Here is a 23945-nt window from a genome sequence, read left to right as displayed (position 1 = left end):
TAAATAGAGGCTTTTCTCCTGCAGGGACTGAAGATTGAGCATTGTTGAAAACACCGGAGGAGCATATGCCTAGGCACAGCTTGTTGCGGCCTCAGATGTTCCTTAACAGTTGATTTCCTCAAGTTGCATTTCCTTTTTCACCACGTTATTGTGCTAATTATTTTTCAGCACGTTCCACATGGGTGGCTCACGGCTCGGGCCGCACAAACTCAGCCCACTTTTTCTTTTTTTCTAACCCCAGAAGCACCCAACACAAGGACCGCTGAATATCAGCCCAGCTGTGCGACACATTGGTTCCTCAACACTACTGACTGTTTTGAAATGCTTATGAGAGCTGATGGAGCATTTTTCTTGCTCTACGCTTTTGCAGCCAAATAAGATTTGTGCCGAGCAAGTTTCCTGCAGAGCTGCTCTCATAGTGTTGATATTCAGGTAAATTTATATATAGAAAAAAAATCAAATCATTGTTTATATTGCCTGTTTAGGGTGATTTGTGTTCTACTGTATGTGCTCTACCTCCTACCAAGTTGGAAGGCTCAGAAAATATGAACCAAGTACTTTCATTATTCACAAAGTGCACAGTGATGCCACAAGTAAGTGCCGTAGACAACAGCATAGACTGACATGGAAGCAGAACAGCAATGCAGTCAAAAAGAAGTTTGTCGTTGTATTGCGTGTCACGCAGAATTTTCCGGCTATATATTTCTCAAATTTGCCACAAACGCTCAAACATGGAGTGAAACCTTTGCTGTCTGTCATAATGTGAAATGTGTCTGCACTTTGTGTGCACACCTGCATACCAATGTTCCAGTTAGGATCTGAGCTGTTATTCAGTTTCTGTTAGCAGTACTGTGGTTTGACCTGACTGTAAAATCTCCTGACTTCAGCGTACCAGATATGATCTCGTCTGAAATGGCAGCATTGAAATTCAGACTAAATCTGTCACTCTCTGTGATGTTTCTGATCTTTTTTTTTGCTCTTACAAGGCAGATGATAAAAAACAGCCCTGTGGGCGAGTTATTTTTTTCATGTAAAAATGAAAAAAAAAATGAGACAATGCATATTTCACGTTCTTTTAGGAGAAAGGAAAGTGCTGGCTGTTCTATAATTTCAGACTAGCCTACTGAGGTCAGGGGTTCCATGCTTGAATGCCCACATTTGCATCTTTGACTCGCTCTGGCCCAGTGAGGAAGAATGAGCTGTTGCATCTCCTGTGATGTGCAAAAGTGAGAATGTACAACAGCATTCACTGAACTACATGCGCTCCACTGATCTCAGCGTGAAACTATTTCACCACAGCAGGGTATGCCTTCTCTTACAAAAACTATACAAATGCAAAACCACATGAAAACGGGGCCAGGCTTTTATGGGAGCCCATGAATAACTCGAGACACAATAAGCAACATAGTCGTGCAAAAAAAAATGCTGCCTAATTCTATTTACATTTATTTTGAGTAAACAGCACATGGCTGTCATTCCATGCCTATTTTTTTGCTTATTATTAGTTTCTGTTCATTTAAATTCCTTGTGTGGCAGGTATCTGCACTGGTCTCCTTATCGCCTGTTCCCCAATTATCATGCAGGATCATAACAACAACAGTAACCAAAGGCATTTGCGGTGGCTGGGCTATATGACCCTTGTTTGTCATTCCCAAGCTACTACGCTCTCAATCCATGCAGGCAAGGTGAAATCTGCATCCATTTCTCATATTTACATATGAACTAATGATTCCCCTGTGGGCTGACTGTGGCCTTCCAAATACTCTACGTGGTACAACCGAAGGTGATGTATAGTACTAGTGGGCAACTGAAGCTGGTGACTAACCCAGTATGATACATGGTTTCACAGCCTAATTGCAGCTCCCAGCTGAATAGGCCATAAGCCAACAGAGACCTACTGACCTTGGTTAAGGTAAAAAAAAAGGGCCCCATGCCTCTACATGACCCATTTTGTCACTGAAAACTCGTTGCTAGACATTAAACAACTCTGAAAGGCAATTGTGAATGGCTGTATTTGCCAACATGGGCAGGAAAAGCTGCTTGTATGGTACATTGAGAGAGAAGTTAACATCTGTCACATACCCTGGGGAAAGTACTGTGAAGTTATACAGAAAGTAGTGCTTTACTCATGTTTGTATATGGCAGTATTTCTAAAGATTGGAGGATTGAACAGCATCACACAGCCCGTTTATTTCTGTGGCATAGGACTCTGTACCAACTGTTCAGTTCCAGTATGCAACATTAAACAAACCACATGTCTGTTTGCATAACTTAACCAATACTGGTACATACTCTCATGTCCAACTATATTAGACACACCTGGAGGAAATCTGCTCTGGTGGTGGTATGCCACACAAAGATATTGATGAAAAATAACACGCCATCTTTCAAAGAGGCAGATGCTGCCCTCTTTGTTCTCTATCACCCGTCTTCCTACCCCGTTGAAGCTAACAGCTGTTCTTTTGCTGTGCACTTGAACAGCCAAGTAAAGGCAGGAAACAGATAATTGAAAATGTCGGTCTCATTAATTATCACAGTGAAAGTTGAAGAAGCAGCTTTCATTGGGAAATAAATGGCTCGTTCTGATAGTTTCAGACCTCAGTGCTTACAAAGCAAAATCTTATTTCCATGGCAAAACCTTTTGCCATTACTTAGTGATCTCTAAAGTGTATAGCTGCATTCAAAGTCTTAATATTGTCAATGGATCAAATGACTATGTGTAATGTGAACAGAGTGAAACTGCAGTTCCCCTTCAAAACTTTACAGCATCTTTCAGCAAATTGCTTTGATTTTACAGCCTGCAACTTCGCTGTTTTGGTTCACTCACACTGCTCTCATAGTGACATTTTCAACCACAGCGGGCAGCTTTTCTCAGCGAGAAAAGGTCTGATAAATCCACTGTGCACTACCTGCACAGCACCAAATGGTAGATAGACAAAGTTAGTAACTAGCTAGTGAACAAAGTGGAGCATTTAACAGCTTAAGAGTTGGAGTTTCCCTCAGGAGTTGGTGGAAACCAAAACAGAGCTAAAGGGAGAGTGAATATTGGACTTAAAATCAGCAGGTGAGCAAAAACATGACTCCAAATCTTATTGCCAATGCTGAATGCTCATGTTGATCTGTATCTGTTGGATACATCAATAGGCGACTGTTTGCGAATGAGTAAGTTGCCGTCTCAACTTAAAAAGGTTAAAATTGCAGTACTGCATTTTTACTGGAAGTTTGTAACAATACAAAGACATACATAAAATTAGAAACGTTGCTACTATCATAAACACTCATATTTATACTTCTACACAAACCCAGGGAAAACATGCTACTGATACCAATGCAAGGAAATGGTGCTGTCCATTGAAACACATTGCCATTCTCAGTGAAATTAAGCTCAAATAACGCCTCTCAGCTCGGAAACCTGCAACGTTGGAAACAGTATATATTTCATTTTTGCAACGCAACTCCCTACTGTCAAAACTTTGTGAACGTTTTTTTTTCGCTACTCAAACCTACAGTATGAAGCCACTCCTCACAAGAAAGAAATATTTTATTGGAATTCTGTGACTAAGTGCTGCAGATTATATACTCTTGAATGGCAGATTGAAACCCTTCTTCCTGGTCCATTTAGAGAGGTAGCTAGTGTTGTACCTGTAATACATACTACAACTCCTAATTGATTTTACAAGGCAGCTTAGGCTCTAATTGCTGATTTGCCTGGGGAGATTCTTGATCCAAATGGCTTAGCAACTTCTTTTGTGGTGTGCTGTTAGGAGATTTTCATTCATGGGAGAGTAGATAGGATGAGGATTGAATGAATGCATCAAGAAACAAGTTGTGTACTGCATTTAGAGTAAAGGCATATATGAGCACACTGACATGAGTTAACAGATGCATGCCATGTACCTTGCGTTCATTCTACATCCTATTTGAAAGTTATCTATTTTGGAGTGGCACAGCAAATATTTGGTGAACATGGATGATAACCAATTATGTCATTTCTGACTGCATCAGGAGAGCAAGAAATCATTACAGAGTGGTAAATGCATTTTAAGGTTTAACATTTTAGAGGAAAACATTTAGCAAACTATTCAAGACAGATCTTTCACTTGGTTCAAGTGGGGACAAAATTAATTGGATCTGTTTTAGAGTAAACGACAGTATTTTAACACATTTGACACCAACTCCCGGCCAGATGAATAATTGGATAACAATATCAAAAAGATCTAAGTGAGAGAATTCTTCACAGTTGGAATTCAAATGTAATTGATTTATTTCCCTTCACTTAAAAATTGCTGTACAAAACAATATAAAATATATCCCCTGTGTGCTCAAACCTTGTCATCGGTATTCCTTTTGATATTGAATGAAGCTTCAATTCAAAACACATCAATAAATTGCCTTAATGGTCATCAGCACAGAGATAGTGAATGCATCAATCAGCATTAATCAGAGCAGCAGGAAATCTCATTCAAATTCAAATTATTGAATGACCATTAAGCTAATGCTGTCCATTTCAATAACACTGTGTTGAAGGAATCCCATGTTACTGCAATAGCCAAGGACAGTCATCTGGCTGCAAACACTGTAGCTGCTCCGTAGACAATGAGTGCTGACTTTGTGAACTGATGCATTTGCCATTTCCCCTTTTATGCTCCAGTGGGCTTTGTATAAAAGGCCCAGAATTTTCAGCATTGCTGGAATGTAAAGCTTATTTCAGTGTAAGATTAAAATATTTAATGCCGCAAAAGCCCTACTCATTCTGAGGAGGGGCTGCAGCCCTCCCAGTTGTGTGACATTACACTTCCAGGTAAAACTATGGATTCAGCTTTTTCACATTGTAATTCTACAATTTGCTTTAAGTTGTCTATGAGATTTCCCCCTGCTTGCTATCACATTCTCTATAATAACTTCATAAGGTATGCCAGTATTTGCACTTCCTGCATGGGTCAAACATAGTGGTGGCCTGATGAAAGGCAATTTCCTCTTGGTTGCACATAAAAATAGCTTTTCCCCATTAGTTCTGATTTGTTGCACTGATACATCATTGTCTTCATATGCATTTTATTAGCTATTTTCTCTCATACAGCCATTTTTATGCAGTGCAAAAGCTCAGTCTCAGAATGAAGAGACACATTAAGGTAATTTCCCAGCAAATGAAATTTTCACTGTCATCATATTTTTTGTAGTTGGTTATAGCCCATGCTTTTTCTAATATCGCTTTTTCTCTTGCCAAATTGTGACAGAAAATATTTTATCTCAGTAAAATCATATTAATGGTATATTACAACCTATTGCCCTATTCAAGCAAAAATATTAAACTAAAGGTCGTTTTAATTTGCTCACTGTTTTCCCTAAGACTGGGGGGCTTGACTTGCAAAATGAAGCATATTTTAAGAAGAGTACAAGTATGAATAGCGAGCTTTACTTTATTATATCGACTTAAAATGCATCAATTCATCATTAACCGAGATTGTACAGCCCTTCACACACATTCATACACTGATGGCAGCGGCTGCAATGCAAGATGCCAACTGTGCATCAGAAACAGAAACTAAGGGACATTTATACGCCAATGGCACAGTATCCTGAGCCAAAGCCACCATCACAATTATATGATGTAATAACGCGCCACTGATACCTTAAACATAATATATTCACCACATCACAGGAACAGAAAACCATTAATTAAATTTTTTAAGCACAAAAGGTCCATCGCTGAATGCAGTCTCTGATTAGATCACACATTCTGTGTTGTTTTGGCCGTCATTTCCAAATGTAAGACCCGAGAACCAAACAGTATGGGAATATGGTGGGAGTAATCTGACAGAATATATGCAGTTTCATAAGACTAGACAGGCAGAAAATAGATTGGGGGGTTTGATTTGGGGGAGTTAAGATGGGAGTGGTGGGGGTTACAGAGAAATAATGTGTCACTCACAGTGCACAGGCTGAGGCATGACCCACTGTGTCTTTCATGTGATAAAACCTGAACATTTGTACCTTTCACCTTCAGCTGCTTTAAAAATACGACAGGAAAAGAGATCCATTTAGAATTTCTTTTTCATCTTTTTCATTTTGTCTGTAGCACTGTGATGTAAGCTCAGTCTTTCTCTATGTGCCTTGACAGAAGTGCAAGGTAATTATTGAAACATATGGATGACTGGGCCCTCTCTTAACCCTCTCACTAATGATGCTTGGCTATTACAGAAGGGCAGGGGAAGGACACTTCTACTAGTTACTGATATATCCCACCAGAGATCAATGACTTGTTGGCTAAAGAGAAGCTGTTAGAGCTTTAGAGAGAAGTGGGGGGGGGAGAAAGTCTGACACACATGACCTTATTCATGCTCGAAAGTATTCCTCAAAGTAAAAGAGGGCCCATGTTCCACATGCTGCAAATACGAAGAGGTTTTGGTGAAAACATGAAACTATTAAAAACCCAGACTTCTATTTCACGATATAATCTTGTATCCACTTGTCTTTTTCAGTGGATTTTTCTGGTGACTGCCTCACTCCCATCAATACACTGGCCAAACTAAAGATTTTTTTTTTTTTCATCAAAATCAATTTAGACAGCCTGTTGTCACATCATATTGCCATCTGTAGATTATTATCTGGTTCACGTTTAAAAAGAAAACTCAAACATATTTGTCATACTAAACATGCTCACAACAGATACTACTGTATTTTACTACATGCCATTATCAACAGAGTAAAGCAACCACTGATGGACTGAGAACATTTTAAAAAGGTTGCTCTCTGAGGCTGATGGTACTCCGGGCTTGCAGATAAAATTACAACAATTGCTTAATCTTTGCTACATCAAAGCCTTTCCATTGGCAGCAGATTCAATTTAACTCTAGACGACCCACTTCAACTCCATTAAGTTTCTTTGCTGAATGGGATCAGGGAAGATGCCTCCCCATAATGCCTGCTCGCTTAGGGCAATTTTTCAGCTTGGAAGCTGCAGCCCTCTCTGATGTTAATGGACCCAACAGTTACCCTCCCCAGTCCATGCAAAACATGCGTACATCCCCCAGGTACATCGCAGTGTGACCCAGCCAACTGCAGCTTTTGTTCATGTGGTCTTGTGGCTATGGGCAAAATTGATGCTGCCACACAATGGACTAAAAGCTTTGGCGGACAGCAAGAGTCCCCAACACAATAGCTGTAGCCGGTCCAGAAGCAGTAGTTGAAAATAGCTTCACTCCTTTAGCTATATGCAGTACTTACACAATTCAGCTGAATTGGCCTTTTGCTAAACAGATCTCAGCATCAGCTGCAGCAGACGGTTAAATATTTGCATTAGACTACTATTAAAATATAAAGCAGATATAACAAACATACAGTATATAGCATTTTGAAAAGCTCAACTCCAAAGACACCTCTAACAAAGTTTATTTTTAGACCATATTTTGTGTTATCGAGGGCCTTGACACAACCTTACTGTGCCGTTGATTTTATCTTCAGGCAGTATAGATAGAATGTACCAGAAGTCCAGCTGAGTGGGTGAAACTACAGAAAATAAAGGCCAGCAAGTACTTCTGTTCAGTCATTCTTCGTGAAACATTTTTAGTCCACTAGTGCCTATGGACCACCTCAACACATTTTCCGACTGGCACATAGTACATGTCTTTCATTGGTCTATATCACCAGAGGAGTTCTCACATCCATCTCTCCCAGTTGCTAATTGAGACAGGAAAAAGGCTTCAACCATTCCATTCTTTCCCTAAACGACTATTGGACACTGGAGACCAGATGGTCTGTCTGCAAATGTCACTGGTGGCCAGTTGTTACATTTGACAATGTGGGCTGATCTGGCAAGTATCAGTACAATTTTGCTGCCTTCAAGAAGGAGCAACTGGGAAAATAGCACTTGGATTGATTTCATCCCTCATTCGGCGCACAGCAAATATTTTTGACAAAGACATATGGTGGAGAGAAGCGCACAGCAGCAGGCTGCCCAGCCTCGAGCCTGAGCCGTTTTCACTTGATTGTTTGAGGCAACATGCACATTTAGACAAGCAATGTATGCAGTGTTCGCATGCAGGCAGGCAGGCAGGCAGGCACACACACTGCTTTGGCTCAAACACAGACACAGAGGCAAGTGATAAATCTCTGCAGAACCACAACTATCCCTCCCTTACAGTATGCTCCCAAGAGCCTTTATAATCCCAAAGCATTATAATGTTGGTAAATATAATGCAAGATATTGATTCTTGCTGGTGTTATTCAATCATGTTCACCAGCCTACATGAAATCAAACTATTTGTCTCCAGACCACAACACTGCATGCCAGATGTTGGCTGTAACATGTCAGGAAGGAAGTAGCAATGCTGCCTCTGAAACTCTACCTCAGTCACCCTGTCTTCAGCTGAACGAATCTTTGAGAAATAGAGTCTTTCACCTTCAGTCTATTTGGAATTGGGGGAACCAACCTGACGTTCAAAGTTGCTTGCTGAAGCAGAGTCCCTGTCTGGGCTTTGGCAGCTGGACTGATAGCCAGCCCTGTGGAATGGCAGCTGTTGAAGGGCTTTTTAAATTGCGCCCAGGTTGATGGGTGGCTGTCAGGAGGGCAATGGACAGAGTATTTCGAAAGGGGAAAAAAAAAGATCAGGAATGGAAGGGCGGGAGGTGGGTGAATGGAGCTGGGAGGACAGTGACCCTGACACCAAGGTGTACAGAAAAAGAAATGTCTGGAATCCTGAAAAAAATTGAAGTTTATAAATTGAAGGCAGTGAAAAAGTGGTGAATGGGGAGTGGGATATGGGGGAGGGGTATTGGTAAGGTTATGGGGGTGGGGGGGGGTTACATTAGTGTTGGAATAAATGGAGCGCTAAGGCCTGTCATCACCAGGGTTATTTAGGTAGGCAGCACATCATCACTGTTCATCAGGCTTGATATGCCCAGACTATGTTTACATACAGCAGGATAATATCACTGCCATTTCTAGGCTGATCACCTGTCACAGATACAAATGGAAATGCCGACAGAGACTTCATTCTCCTTTTCATAGTGATTTACAGTAGCCTTTGTGCCCACCCAATCATTCCATTCTATTAATTACAATAGCTAAGACATGTTTCCACTGGCTTTTGAATTAAATCATTGTGAACACACAATAGTATTTCAAATCGAGCAAAGTGTAGATACTGCGTTTTGCCATTTACAGTGTAGTGGAGCACTGTGGGTGTCATATAATGTGACTCTTTCAGCCTCACTAGCTAATCTTGCTTTGCTGTGGTTGTGCTGTGCAACAGATGGTGTTTTAAGAAGGTCATCATGTCTATTTCCCCAGTTGTTAAACATGCTAGTTTCCTTATTTGGGAATATTTAAGGCATAATGTAGAACCTGTCAAGGTGTTATCAAACTGCATCTGACTAGAAACAGTTCTTGTTAAATCTATTAGACTCCGTAGAGTTCTCTGTGGAGTGTTTAAGATTGAAAAGTACTAAGTGTAGACTTAGCAGCAAGTTATCTTAATAAACTATCCGATTAGTACTGTTAAGTATACTATCTTCGAGCGCACTTTAGAATGACGAGCAGAAATGTCTGCCATCCTTATATTTTTCATACAGTGAATACAGGCTTGGGTACCATTAAAAGTGACTGCCTGTCTATTTTAGGGAAGTAACCTTATTGTCTAGATATTCTCAGCTTCTTACAGGCTCATTTAGTTTTCTGCATCTCCACATACTCTCAGTATTCAGCACTGAAAAACGGATTCATTTCCTTCTATTTGTATCTCCAACCAACTGGCCCTGTGAGGTTCTGATAGTACCAGAGTGGCTACATTCATGGCCAATTATTAGCCATAAATTTATGAAGGGCGGTAGGACCACTGACAGGTAGCTCTCCTATTGCCTGCTGATTGCTGGAGTGTACCTATTAATCATTTTCTGTATTCCCCACTGGTCAAGAAACCTTTTTAGTGGAGGGATGGATCAGACACAATGGGGCTACCAATTTTCTCTTTCCTAACTCTTTGTTGTGTTTTGCTCTTTCGTTTGCTCCCTCCCAAATTATACTCACATTAGATTCCTCTGATGCAAGATATAACTGATGCTGAGCATCATCTTGAAAAGAGAAGATTAATTCAAAATTGATTTTTTAAGCTCAAGTATATCAGATTTACAAAATGTCAGTTTTCACACTTAACAAGCTGACACGTAGACCCATATTAAGTTCATGGTAATTACAACAACGGTTCAAAGACTATTTTATAGTTTGAAATGTAAAGGATTTGTCATATCATAGCAAATGACTATATGCTTTTATTGCATTCATCGAATCCAGGCATAGCACCCATAAGCCTGTGCCTAGAACAGCTCCATGATTATACACTGGTGAAATGACAGCATACTGTACATCAAACTGTAGCCATTTAGTCTCAGTAACTCCATGATATAGCTTGCATATAAACTAGGAATAAATTCCCCTTCAGCATTTTGACAGCAGCTATTCAGATACTTAGCCCTCATACTCTGCAGTCATACTCCTCTGCCAGAATCAATTGCGCTGGGAACCATTGCCAAGCTTGAATTTTATCTCCCAGCTGGAAAAAAAAGGGGGAAGGGAACAGAGGATGGAGATATGCTGTTTATCAGTCACACAACTAATTCTCTCTCTCTCGATTCCCCTTTTGAAAGTGAACTTGGTGTTAATCTACAAGACCTTGAGCGCCTTATGCACACAATCAGCTGTAACGTGCCCCTTTTTTTCTCTTTTTTTGGTCAATCTCTGACCTTTTGAGTGCCGCCCACATTTTAATTAGTACTAAACTAAAAAGCTGCTCAGTGCCCCCCTAAACTCCCACTTCCCCTTTGTTCTCACAACTCCTTTTTTTGTGCCCCAATGAAATCCAAGGGAGATATACCACATTCAAGCAGTGATTGAATATCAGTGGTGTAGAAGGGGTTTTTGTAACGGGTTGGAAAATTACAAGGGCTTAAGTGTCAGACACATATGCCTGCCAAATGTAATCAGTGGGTAATAAATGTTTGCCCTTTACACTATAAAAAGCAATGGCAGTGCTGAATGTGTGCTCAGCTCAGGGCAACAGATCACTATGTTGCCGTATGTGTGATTAAAATGATTTCCCATCAAGACCCACTGCTATCTTCTCCCATGCCTCTTGAACTCTTTCCCACAAATGACATCAACTTCTTATCATAACAACTTTTATGACAGTTTAAATAAATTGCAATCTAACATGTTTTTTTTTGTTGTTGTCCTCCTGCAGCTCTTGAACTGGGACGGTTGCTTGAGTGCTGAAAGGTAAGCTTCTGCAATCATTGTCTAGTCAACGACAAAGATGGGTCATGGCATTTTAAGCTGGTTTTTCATTTCTGCTCGGTCTCAGGACTGCGTTAATGCTGGTTGCAGCAGAATGAAGCCTCGGAGGATAGAGAGTGAAGGCCTCTTGCTCTTTTCTCCCCACTGTTTAATTAGCATGGTCTCAGAGACTGGGGTGCCGCTTTAGCAATCACGAATCCTGCCCAGCCAATAAGAACTTGTGTTCAACCACGTCTGACAGAGATAAATGGCATGCCGCAACATCTCAGCCTCTCCCATCATCTCTGTTACTCATGCAATAGTGCATTGTGGGAAGACTAGATGAGTGCCACAAATCCAAGTGGGCATGGGGGTCATTTGATAACAACATAAATCTATGTGGGTGTTTTCAGTGTGTTTCTGTGTACAGATGGTTTGCAAAATGAAACAGATCTGCTTGTGTTTGTGTTGTATGTACGGTTGTGGGTTTGCTGAGAATGCCACAAATTGGCGCTGCATTAGAGAAAGGTGCCCCAAATTTTCTAACTGAGATGCTATTCATTTGCTCATTTGAAATTTTAGGGCTGGGTTTGGGTCAATAGGTGGGAAATTCATGATGGTTTTAAGTAGCGAATGTGAGAAACTCATAAAAGACTCAGAGGATGATGTATTACATTCAGCGACTTGATCACAGAAATCATTTTGGAGCTGAAGATTCGATTAAAAGCAGCATATTTTTGTCAGAAAATTGGTACATCTTTGAAACAAGGGAACTGTTACAGCATGGCAGGCTGTAAATGTTACCGAGTCTCAAAGTGACAACAAAGCACAAAACTGTGATGGAGGCAGAGAAGGGTGATAGAAACAGAGGTCAGCATGACGCCGAACAGCGTGAGGCAGGGCAGTCGGCTAAACTACTTTTGAACAAATCGGTGGTACAACCTTTACTGACCGTTGACCTTTGAGCAGAACATACAGTTACGTTTTCTGACTGTCTGGAAATCTTTTCACATCACAGATGATGAAGAAAGGCATTAAAAGTTATTCTTAAAGGGGAAACTCTCATGTAAGCTGATTTAGGAGTTACAATCAAAAAGATATAGCGACTAAACTGAAAAAAAGGAACAAATAGTCTAATCTTCATATTGAACAGCCAAATCTGATTTGACTGGCAAAATTCTGAGTTGGATAGAGCCCTAGATCCAAATTTAATTACATTTTTTCCCATGGCTGAGACCTTCAGTTACTGTATGTAACAGAATAAAATCACCTATATAATTATACCCAGTGATGTTGAAGGTACCATCTTTCCTAGTTGTTAAAGTGTCAAATTGTATTTGCTACCCTTTGCTTTAAAGTATTCACTGAATTGAAAAATATGAGCATACCTTGTAGTTTTCTGATATGTTATAAGCCTCTTGCCGCTAACATCAGATGAAACAGATCAATTTTACAAGCTTAAATCACATGGTCGGGTTACAACTAAGATCATAATCCACACTCCACAAATGAATAAAAACTATTTTTAGATATTTAATGCCGTTATTAGTCACTGGTGAACTTCCCAGTTAAACACAACATGAATATGAATCACCTGCAAGCAAGTACTGGGTCCAGAAAAAAAATGAACTCATCAGGCTGAACCTAAACACAGTCTCCAGTCCAAACAAGGAAATGTAACCCTGAGAACCGTTTCAGTTTACATAGTCCAATTTTAAATAATTGCTTCTGGCTCAATAGATGCTTACAGCAAATCAGTTTCCTTTAGCTGATTAACATGCAAGCTATCCGAGATAAACAGTAAGATGTGATCATTTCCATCTTATTCTCTGTGTCAAAATGTTGAAATTTGTGACATACTTTCTTGCTACAAGAGCTAGCTTGTGGAAAACTACAGTCAGAAAGTAATGGATTTATTTTGTCACAGAAGAAATGAAACCGTATGTAAAATTTTATTCAGGGTCTCAAACTAAAGAATTATTATAGAACCCTTTGGTAATACACTAAAAGTATGGTGTTTTTATTGGTAAAGAATATTTACTTACACCTTCTTATGACTAACATACACTTCACTTATGGGGTGGCTTTTTGGCAGTAATTGCTGCAGCCCTTTCCCCATTGTCTCCTGTGTCAGTGGATCATAGTAAGGGAACAGTTTGTAGCAGTGGGGGCATAATTAGTGATAGACCTTGGACATGTCATACTCTGTTAGTCAGCCTTGCTTTAATTCCTTTGTCTCCTCTCTGCTCGTAGCATTTATTCAGGCTGTGTGTATGTCAGGGTGTAGTTTTGCTCAGGCGTTACAGTGCATGTGCATACTTAATGTATCTTGTAAAATGTAATTTGACCCTATATAATACAGGATTATGGTAATACAGGGAAGATATTTTATCAAGATATTTGCACTTACATGCTCATGTTTGTCTTTTCTGTGTGTCTGCACTGAGATACCTGTGTGAGTGCCCCTTTGATTTCCTGTCGAGCAAAAGAAAAACAATTAATCATTTTTTGGCTTTGTCTCTCAAGCTAGAAAGGCTACAATATTCAGAAGGCTTCCGAGACTCATTTTAGCTATAATTAGAGGAAACCTTTTTGGGCTTTCTATACTCCTTTTTAAGCAGTTCCCACTAGCAACAAAACGCATAAAAAAGGTTTTGTATGATGCCAAAAGGTAGACTGGTGATTACTGTCAAAGGACACTTTTTTGGCATGATGAATGTGTGTATATGTGTGTGTGTGTGTGTGTGTGTGTGTGTGTGTGTGTGTGTGTGTGTGTGTGTGTGTGGAGTTTGCAGAGGGGTTTCTCAACCTAGGCTGTTGATGTGAGGGCGGATGAAAGCCGCTTTGAGGATACAGTATACGGCTAGGAGGAAAAGCTCTTCCTCCAACACCGTCCTTTGCTTTTCTCCAATTTTCCCTCGCTCCTTCATCTCCCCCCTCTCTCTCATTCTCCCACCGCTCTCCCCTTGCTATCTCCTCTTGACTGCCTCTTCCATCCCTCTGTTGTTTCCCTATCCAATTTTCCCTATACATCCAGCCCACTCTTTCTCTGGAGCCTCTTTTCCTGCCATAGCTGTCGTCATGCCTGTGCTCATCTGTATCTGCTCTTTTCTCTGTCCTCCCTCTTTTACTTTTATCAATTCACTCCTGACCCCGCTCTTTTCCCCCATGTGAGGCTGGTAGCAGTGAAGGATACTGCCCACAGCATGATGATTAGTATAAGAAGCATTCCCTGAAACCGGAGATTATACGAACATGAATTAAAGTACATGTCCAGTATATCATTCATATTTCTATCAAATTTCCTGGTACAAAATTCACTTAGTTTGTGTAGTTAGAGCACCGTTGTTGCTTTAAATCCACAACTCATGTCAAGATGTACATTTATAAATGTGGAGCACAGGGTTCAGGTGCGTGCCCAGAGCAATTTTAGAGAATATTCCTTCAGTCATAGCACATGGCACCTCTGCAACCCTTGTGCTTCTGTTCTTTCATCACGCTATATTAACTTTACAAAAAAGTGTGAAGTGTGTTTGGAAGTGAACCTTGAGCTTGAATTTATGTCACAGACTGGGTAGATATTTACAGCTCTGCTTGATTAGATTATTCCTCAGGTCACCTCCTGACCCTACAGTACATACCACATCTATCCAAAGTGAAATAATTAGTTTAGAAAAAGCATAACAGAAAAATACTATTTTATTTAGTAAATGGGTGCTCTTACAGACCTTACACTGTTGCAGGTGTGTAAATTATATTATCATATCAGTGTTTATATTGCACATTTGTCAGAATTTTTTTTATGTGATCAGTATAAACATAAATGGCATCTAACAAAGATTGTATCACGGTTGTGTGGTCATTATTCTAGACCTTTATCCTTTCTATTACCCTTTATCAGAAGAGACTTTGACTATGGTTCATTCCAACTTTAGATTCACGTCATAGACCACTAGTTGCACAAAGCTTTCTTGTTCTTGACTATCTTAAGTAGGACTAATTTTCTATGTATTCGGGGTAAATTAGGACTGCTTTCAAACTAACAAATATGGGTGACTGAGAAAGCTCCACAGCGCCTAGGTCTGTTCACAAAAAAAGCAAAAACATGTTTCTGGTGGAAGAATTTAACAGGAATTTAAAGGACATTTATAAATGTAATATTTAGTATAGAAATGGCAGACAAAATATGCCTTTTCATAGGTCTACTGTGGTCTCTAAAAGCTCTTTCCCTTTTCATTGCCTGCCCACAAATTTGCGAACAAATGACAAATTACCGGTCATGTTTTCCTCTTTTGTGTTAGTTGTCAGCAGTTGCGGTTGATTCGTAACACTGAAACACAGCACAAAGCAATTTGTTCAGAGATAGCATGTGTGTGGGTTGGCTTTTTTAAGCTTGAAAGGTGCAGGGTATATTTTTTGTGCAACTGTCTAACTCATATTAGACTAGTCTGAGAGCAAGACGAAGACTGCTCAGACATACCTTTGTGCCACCAGTACCTTGTCTTTCCTCAGATACTTTAAAATACTTCGCTGGGGCATTAAAATCAATCAAAAATCATCTAATAATTCTTAAGAGATTTCTCCTTAAAACGTACTATATCTTATCCCGCATTCACAGGAACATTTGCATCTCTCCCATGTGCCCATGCTCGCTCATACCTCTAGCATTATTTGCCTGATTGTAATTCAATGTCTACTATTTGAAGAGCTTAGGCAGCTTGTTTGCTATTGATTTTATTTACAAGGCTTCTATATTTTACTCTGTGCAAATCAGAGCAATTGTTTCCAAGTGCATGCATGAATCAATGTTTCCCTGGAGCCTTTGCTGGCGACTGCATGCAGCTCAATACCTCCAATTTATGTTTTAATTACGATGATCTACTAAGTGTTGGGAGCTTGGCTTCCAGCAGCTCGCATTGTATTGCACATTGAATTTTACTGTCTACATAGGTAGACAGTGGATTTGACTGCATGAATCAAACTGTGCTGATTTGTAGTGATGATGATGATGGAGAATGCAGTTGCAAGATGTTGCATCTTCATGTTGTTGCTGAGTGAATACTGGAAGGACATGTATACAGTGGGGAATTGGTAAAAAAAATACCTGAAACCCGTTGCAGCTATTTTCATATTTACAGCACTGTGTCGACTTTTAGGAAGCCACACACAGTAGCAGGTATTGGTTTATTTCATGATTTGCTATCAATTTCTGTTCAGACACAGTATAAAAACAACAACTGCTCTGCGTTGACAGCCTTGTTTGGCAATGTGGCTCCAGACTGCATTTTATACCCTTCTATATTTGTTCTATACTGTTTTTGTTTGGCAGAACAGTATATCATTTGATCACTTGCCATTAGAGGTGATTGCTTAACTCAGTATGCCATATAAGTGGCTTCTCGCAAGCTTGAAAGCCATAAATTTTATTGACTCCTGTAATTAGGACAGATCAATAAAAGGCAGTTTCTTATACTGCTTTGCAGGATTGTATTGGTTGGTGCACTTTTCTAGGTCTTGGTTCCACTGCAATCACTCGATATTATGACATAAAACCAGCCTAAAATGCTGAGAAAATGTTTGTGGTGCGTTTTTCAAACATATACATAGCAGCACAACAACTTTTTTACAGTATCAATCCTAAATCATGAAGAAATACAGAGCTACTTATGTCAAAAGAGACCACCGGGGTTCCATTCTGCTTTCAGAGATTTCTATTCTTTAGAATTTGTTGGTGTGGTTTTGTGTTATACCATTTGCAGATGCTCCACCAGTAATACCTATTATAATACAGTAGAAAAACAGCCCCATAGTGTGTTGCTGTCAAGCCTCTTAAGTTGATAGCTGTGTCTTTGCACACTGCGGGAAGAATCCCTTTCTGTCAAACAACAGCTGGTGAAGACAACATGATGCGGAGGCCACGGACGAGTGAGCCATCAAACCTCTGTCTCTGACAGTATTTTGGCAAGCCACGTTTCATAAGAGTCTGTCTCACTCTGCCCTGCTTTTATGGCGCATGAATCAATGATAATTGTTCTGTGTTCTCACTTGAATGGCAGAAGTATCCCCAATGCGGCAACAGTCAGAAAAGGGGTGTTTGGAGGGATGGTATCAAGCAATACCTAGAAATTAGTATGAATGAAATGAATCACAGTTCCCCTGGGATTATGATTCATTAGCTGGAAAATGTTCAGTGCAGAAGGCATCAGTAGCACAGTGCCAATACAACTAATATAGTATAAATTATGAGCAGCTATGAAAAGCAAGGTTACGCTATGCATAACGTGTGCCTGTTGTTGACATGGGTTCAAAGAAGAGTTGTGCAAGGCAATGAATCTACAAGCTGCTGAACCACTGAGGTGTAGAGGGTGAATGAAAAATGATCTTTAGGAACGACTAAAGTATTGCATTTTTCAGTTTATTTTTTATTATCATTGTATTTCACCCAAGCTGTATAGCATGTTCCAAGCGCAGTTTAGATTTGATCAAACACGTTACTCAAAAGCTTTCAAGCAAACAGTGTGATCAAATCAAAGCCCAACAACCTTATCCTCAGCTCCATCAGGCCTAATTCCATCCCAAACCAAGCTCCCATTCTCCTTTCCTTTATCCCTCCTGAAAAGCCCAGTGATTAGAAGTAGACTTAAAGTCGACTATAGCACTCCCCCACCACCTCGCCCTACCCTATTCCCGACGGGCCCTTCTTGAATCCCCAAAGCCATGGCCAGTTTATCAGCATCAGGGGATCAGGCAATCCTCCCCCCCCCCCACACGTCAAACGGGGAGCCCAATGTGTTCCGCGGCCTTCGGTGTAATCTCTTTGGCTGTCGACAGATCTAGTGAGGGGTCAGCTGTGATAACAGGATCACTCAGGTGGAGGCAGGGAAAGGGACCACTAAAGAAAGGAACAGAAGCTAAAAAGAGAGAAATGTGGGCAAATGCAAGGTGAGTTCTGCTGGTGAAGTGGGAACTGGCTCTTCAGATGAGGTTTTTTTTTGTGGATCGCTATGCAAAGCAAAAGGACATGGAGTTACATGCCAACACATTATCATGTCTGCATGCAAAAAGCACCCACTTATTTGAAAACAGTAACTAGGGCTGGAATAATTAGTCGAGGACAAGAATTTTGATTAATTATTAAATCATTGGCAAAAATGGTAAACATTTGCTGCTCCCAGCTTTTTAAATGTTTTTTTAGACATAATCACAGGCTTTGAGAAACTCATATAGACAATTTATCTAATAAAAATAAAATCTACATATTAATCAGTAATGAAAATAATCTGAAGATGAGCAGCAGCCATTGGTGCCAAATGCAATAAAAAAGCTTCTGCTAAAAAAAATGGCAGTGGAAATAATAGAAAATCCAATGTTGGGTTACAAACTGAGCCTGATTTGACATGGCTGGATGCCTGACAGTCCAGCGAGGCACCCTGACAAGGCTACTTTGGCCTGTCCTGCCCAGTCTGCCTCTTGCTGCATCCACTAGCACTCTGACCCAGCATCTTATTAAAACTGCTATTCCCCAAAGAGAGAGAGAAAAAATAGCAGCAGTGGACATAAATAGTGGAAAAAATGGAAAGGTTAAAGGTCATGCAAAACTGAGGAGGCTACAGTATCAATTTTACGCTTGGGCATCCAGTTGACACTGAGCAACAAACACATAAGCCATTACTTACACCCTATCGCACACGCTAGTATGTACGCAAAGTTTTACAAACATATTTCGTATGCATGTGGACACACTAACATTCATAGGCTCTCTCTCTCTCTCCCCTGTCTTTTTCTGACTCTCTCTCCCCCTGACACACACACGCTGAGAGGCAGCATGGTAGGCAGTGACACAAAGCTAATGCCTTGTCACACAGGCTGTCAGCAGATTAGCCAGTGGATTACACCCCAGCCATTAGATGTGCACAGAGCGAAAGGCCACAAACATGGCAGACAGAGAGGAGGAGAGGAGAGAGTGAGACAGAGTGTGAGACTGGCAGTGATAGGGCATATTCTGGCCTAACGCATAGGAACAACTAATGGAGGATAAGTTCAGGGGGAGGAAAAGAAAGGGGAAAAAAAAGATAAAGGCTGGTTAAGTAGTGCAAAGAGAGAAGTCAAAGTGACACGAAGGAGACGTTGAAGGGGAAGAAGAAAAAGGGATTGGGTCAAGAAAATTTGCTGCTAGAGCAGTGGTAACAAGATAATCAGACAGACGGGACAGAAAAGGTAATAACAATGGTAAAGGGACAGACACAGAGGTAAACAGAAAATGCAATAGGAAGGGTGGGATAGTATCCAACAGCATGTGAGGGAGCAGAGAAGAGGAGGAGAACTTGTGTAGTGTGCAGGGGGGGAAGCAAAACAAAACCAAACGGTTGGGAGGAGTGGAGGTGATAAGAGATACAGAGGGGGAAAAAAAGGGAATGAGGATGCTAGAAGAACAGAATGAGAGAGGAAGAGAGGGTAGGGGAGGAGCGGGGCAAAGTGGAAATGAAAGAACCAGGAGTAGAGATGAGAGGGGAGAGATGGGATGTGAAGCATCAGAGTAGAGGATAGAGAATACTCTGCTGTACATTACAAACAATGCAGCACAAGGGAGAGCAATATAGATGTTAAGAAGTGGAAGATGGACCTTGATCTGGAGTTTGGCAGAGAATACGTACAGATGGGTGGATGGATTCAGCCAAGGACAGTGGGATTTACACATTTAACAAACTTACAGTATCTAGAAACATAGTGTCATCATCATAGACGTAACTTGAAACATTTCCACAAAGACACACCGCTTTCCTCTATGTTACTAACTGCAGATCAGAGCATTGATGGCAGCAGTGTTAGAAACTTTGGTAGCACTTGTCAGTTTAACTTTTACCACGGCACTCTTGTATCACCATCTGCTGATCAGAGTGAAAGCTACTCCCTGCATTGTGAGGCAATAATGTCGCTTAGGATTTTTTTTTTCTATCTTTTTTCAATCAGTGTCTGGTTTCCAAGTGAAGAGGTGTCAGGCCTTCTCAGTTGGTGTTTCATTTTAAGATAATCTACTTCACTGCCCGTACCGTCGCCACCACCTACAGCCCCCACCACACAAACCACTTTGCAGATGTAATGACACATAATTGTCTGCTGGATTTGCCTGGTAGGAGCTTCAATTCGAGAGGGTATTTGTGCAAGGATGGAAGGGAAGATGTCAAGTTAACAGGGGCAAATAGGAAATTCTGATATCCTTTCAGACTGGGAATTGTGTTCAGAAAAGCAATGAAAAGCATGTCACACTGAGTTCACACATAAGGCATATGTTTAGTGTGTAAATTGCATGCATAGTATGTACTGTGAGTAAATAGCAGTATTCTCACCGATTATTCTTGGTGACTGAGGTGGGAAGTGCTTCATAAGCGTCTGTGTTTGCATGTATGCCAACATGCGTATGTGCATGCATACATGAGCGTATATGTGTGTACGTGTGTTTGACAACAAGGCTGTTGTCATTCAGGACGCTTTAGCTGGTTGAGTGATTTGAATGTGTGCTGTGGAATGAGTTGAGTCTCTGAAGTGCCGGGGGGAGAATGAGGGGGTGACGGGGTGCGGGACTAAATGTGTGAATCCCCACAGGAGATTTAGACTGTTTATTATGATAAGCCTCTGCGCGCACACATCCACCACATAAACATACACAAGTACACACATAAACTCATGTGCACACATGTAAAGAAAGACTGAAAGAAGGGGGTGACAGATGAAGATATAGGTGGAAATGATAGCGAGACAAATAAAAGAGAGAAAAAGAGCTAGGGATGCTTTGACACACGTGATTCACATATGCACGGCGATTGGCTCGTAGTTCACAACCTATAAAAACTAATTCCACTCCAGCCTATCCATAGCCATCTCATGTGGGAGCCATTCCACCTTTTAAACCCCCTCTCACTTAAAGCGGGCCCAGATGTAAGTCAAGGGGCTGCTTTGGATTAGCCAGAGAGAAAAACTCATTTCCTTTGCCATTTTACGAGCATTTAATTTGAAACAATTAAGATATTACGGTGCTGCGGATTCACTACACAGAGTGACAGCTGGGAGCAATCCCATAAACCCCTGAGCCAGTGAATGAGGCACCTTGCTACTCTCTTTTCCTCCACTCGCCTCCTCCTCATACTCCATCTCCTCTCTGTTATTTCATTCAGGCATTTAGCTTAAGGCTGTGTTGAGGTGAATGGGCTACCTTTGCCTCAGCAGAGATCTCTCGCTGCAATCGCCAATTACTTTAGCAGCTCATAAATGCACCAGTTGGCTGATGATAGAATGGCCTAATTTCCCAAGACTAAAGGGAGGAAGCGAGCACAGAGAATGTTTACCTTCTGCTTGGCTTTTCCCATCACACCTTTTTATTGCATTATTGGATTTATAGCATAGGTTGCATGACTCATCTTTGGAGGAATAAATGAGAAAGATGCAAACTAGGAGGCAGCATATGGTAAGCTGAGATGCGACACTTGGTCAACATCACGAAACAGTCCTTTTCATAGATCCTACTGGAGACATTTGAATTGGAACACTTGTTTGACGTTGTGCAGTTGTTTATTTTGCAGACTTTGATGGCGCACATATTGATGGCCCTCCATGTCCTATCGGTCCTACACTTGAAGAACTTTGTCACTCCCTGACTTCGAATTCAAGCTGGCTTTGTCAGCACTCACCCATCAATTCACCTCCACCTCCTCCTCCTCCTCCTCCTCCTCCTCCTCCTCCCTTCCACACTGGCATAGGAGGGCATTGGAGGTGTGAAATTGATGAAGGTGCGCTTGTGAAAATGTCAGTGGGGGATCACTGCCGAGAGAAAGAGAGAGAGAGAGAGAGAACATTTTGGGGTGGGGGGGGGGTGACAGATAGCAATGGCAAAAGCTCCTTTTCATGAACACTGAACTGTAAAATGGAGGACCCGGCGCAAAACAATGCCCATGATCAATCGGCTCCGGTGAGAGGCTTCTCGTAAATGCCCGATGCCAGCCCGCACCCGCTGAAAGAGAGAGGAAAAGAAAGAGAGAGGGATAGAGAGCGAGGTGGTGACAGAAAGAGATATAGACAAAGATGAGGTGTGTGTCACTATAAGTTTGGGGAAAGGAAGTCAAAGAGGTAGTGAGCAGAAGGAGTGGATGTAGAGAGCAGCATAGAGAATGGGCAAAAAAAAAAAGAGCAACTGGGATAAGGTGATGGCAGGAGAAGGTAAAAGGCTTTTAGAGTAGGGAAGATTTAAATAAATGAAAGGACAATGAAAGGGAGTGGAGGGAGATGGGAAAAGAACCCTGAAAAAGCAGGAGTGCATGTCTGAATTCAGGCAGGACAGAAAAACTGTAGAGAAGAAAAGAAAAGGTTAATAGAAGGAGACAAAAAACAAACGTATTTATAAATGCCACGTTATCACATCAGTTCTTCAAACTCCTCCTGGTTTACTTCATCCCATCTACTATTTCCATTCCTGTGGAGGGTTTGCCATACAGGGGCCTTCCTAAAGCACTTCTTAGGGAGCACAGGTGGTGCACAAACCCGAGCATGCAACAATGATTATTTAAACTAGTCCAGTATCACTAAAGATATAAAAAAAAAAAATATCACGTTAACTCATTAGCTAAATAAGGGTGCAACTGACAACTGTTTTAATCATCTGTTTCTTTAACTTATCAATTAATCATTTAGTCAATAAAATAAAATAAATAAAATGTTCCAGAGCGAAAGGTAATGTATGGTAAGGTCACTAAAAAAATACTTCGACAGTCCAAAACCCAAATCTACAAATATATTTTATGTGGAATAAAATGATATATAAAGCAGCACATTTTCACAATTATCAAGCTGGAAACCGCATTTTTGCTAAATAAATGACTGACACAATAAGTCGATTATTGCTGTTGATCAGTAGTGACATGTTAGTGGGGTCGGGATCAGTTTGGAAAAGGTCATCCACTTTCCCCGGTTGACTTCTAATGCCTTGACTCCTCCTTCTCCATCTCAATTTAATAATCACATTATTGATGCTAACGTGTTAGGTGCTGATTACATCAAACACAGGCAGACATTCGGATACAAATTTGCACCGTTTCACTGAACAGATGTCCCGAGATAGGTTCCACGGTGGGACTCTGTCGGGCAGGAGTTGACTCAATCTGTCTAAACCTCTTTCCCTCGCTACCTCTATCTGTCTCTTTGTGTCTGTGCGCAGGCTGCTGCACACCATGGCTGCTCTCGCCATCCTAGTTGATCTCTTAATGGACCTAATTGCTTTTCAGCTCATTGCACCCCATGCCAACACTAAACTAAATCAAACCGAGGTCCCATCCACAAGCCTCATCGCGAATCTGATTCCGCTTGACATCATAATAAGGTGATATTGACTACCCATGACTCAGCAGTTCCAGAACAGATGAGTAAGCGCGTGCCTCTTGTCACGGTGTGCCCCCTGACAGGCGGAGCTGTTCAGGTCATGTAAAAGTTCAAGTTGCCCTGCTTAGGAGTGCAGCCCATTGTGCTCTCATTGACAATATGCTTGTGACCCTCTCTGTGGCAGAAATTTATTATGCATTGTTGCACACTGAACTATGAATTCCAAACACTGATATACACAAGTAATAGTTGCTGCCTCCTTACAGCACAATCTGTAGTCATGTCGGCCTTCTGCGGTCTCCCTGCTGTG

General features: G+C 41.0%; 1 protein-coding gene across 39 annotated transcripts in view; it reads left to right on the top strand.

Annotated features, from left to right (window-relative positions):
- The window catches only part of LOC127379623 (receptor-type tyrosine-protein phosphatase delta), a 353106-nt gene that overhangs the window by 195914 nt on the left and 133247 nt on the right, over window positions 1–23945 (top strand). For all 39 annotated transcript variants that reach the window (XM_051429470.1, XM_051429457.1, XM_051429468.1 and 36 more), the window contains exon 9: window positions 11238–11272. The gene's annotated coding sequence lies outside the window, so the exon portion shown is untranslated. The remainder of the gene's footprint in view (window positions 1–11237; window positions 11273–23945) is intronic.

Source organism: Dicentrarchus labrax, unplaced genomic scaffold, assembly GCF_905237075.1.
Source record: "Dicentrarchus labrax unplaced genomic scaffold, dlabrax2021, whole genome shotgun sequence".
Classification (NCBI taxonomy): domain Eukaryota; kingdom Metazoa; phylum Chordata; class Actinopteri; family Moronidae; genus Dicentrarchus; species Dicentrarchus labrax.
Note: the sequence above shows the minus strand (reverse complement) of the source record. Positions and strands in the feature narration are given on the sequence as shown.